Consider the following 1,060-nt stretch of genomic DNA (forward strand, 5'->3'; position numbering starts at 1 on the left):
GGTCTACTTTTTGTGGATTACATCCAAAATCTGATTTTTAAAAAATAGAGAAAAAAACTATTTCTAAAGTCTTGCTAAAAAAAAATTATAAAATCAAAATAGGCAACCCATCAAAATTCGCCATCCACTCCTCGGCATAATCCTGCGTGTACTTCAAATCCAAGGCATTCCTCCAGCAAGTAATAATGAACCGAGCCAGCAACTAGAATAACAAAGCCAGCACTCTTTTATGTTACCCACACTGAGAATATATCCAACATAAGATTACAAACAACTCAGTATTGGTTGCTAGAGGCAGTAGTAAGCTCCTGCAGTTCAGAATTATGGAGAAGCACTGCATCAAAGCAAAAGAAGAGCTATCAAAAGAATTTACAGAAGCAGAGCAGCCAAAAAGCAAAGTATCTGTAATTATTTCAGAAGCTTTTTCTTTTTCAAGAATATGTTTACTCTCTTTCACCAGCAATGTACCAGCTTGCAAAACATACTTAAAAAAATATTCCTGACCTGCATTCAGTCTGGGTCTCATTCAAAAATGGGTTATGGGTTTCTGAACTAGGTAAGGGTGTACTCTAGAGTTAGGCTCATGTCTGAGTTTGGATTTCTGTATTACGTTCATATCTAGAGTTCCAAATCAAACCAGTCATGCACTGGTTATCACCAGCTTTACTAATATTGGTTGACTATGAGACACTAGTCAAAATGGAAAATAAATACTCCCAATTTCTGGATCTACTCATCTAATTATGAATATCAATTAATAATGCACCTTCAGAAATTCCAAGAATGCCAAATTACCTTAAACTTCCATGGAATCAAATTTACAAACTCCCAATGTATCAACAGTAGGTGTATATATACAATACTGCATTATCCATATCACCACCTTTCTGTAGCCTCTTCATGATTCTATTGCTGATCATGAAAAACCTTTAATCCTAGTAACTGATTCACAAAACTATATAAGAGAGAACAAATATAAAAATATGAACATGTAAACTATAATTATATGAGTATTATCATTAAGCACAAACATACAACTACCAAAGACTATCACATAATC

The 1,060-nt window shown here is 34.0% G+C and overlaps 1 protein-coding gene across 2 annotated transcripts in view; it reads right to left on the reverse strand.

Moving 5' to 3' along the window:
• The window catches only part of LOC119586275 (flotillin-1-like), a gene marked incomplete in the record, with an annotated part of 96,064 nt that overhangs the window by 9,471 nt on the left and 85,533 nt on the right, over positions 1–1,060 (reverse strand).

Source organism: Penaeus monodon, chromosome 21 (assembly GCF_015228065.2).
Source record: "Penaeus monodon isolate SGIC_2016 chromosome 21, NSTDA_Pmon_1, whole genome shotgun sequence".
Classification (NCBI taxonomy): Eukaryota; Metazoa; Arthropoda; class Malacostraca; order Decapoda; family Penaeidae; genus Penaeus; species Penaeus monodon.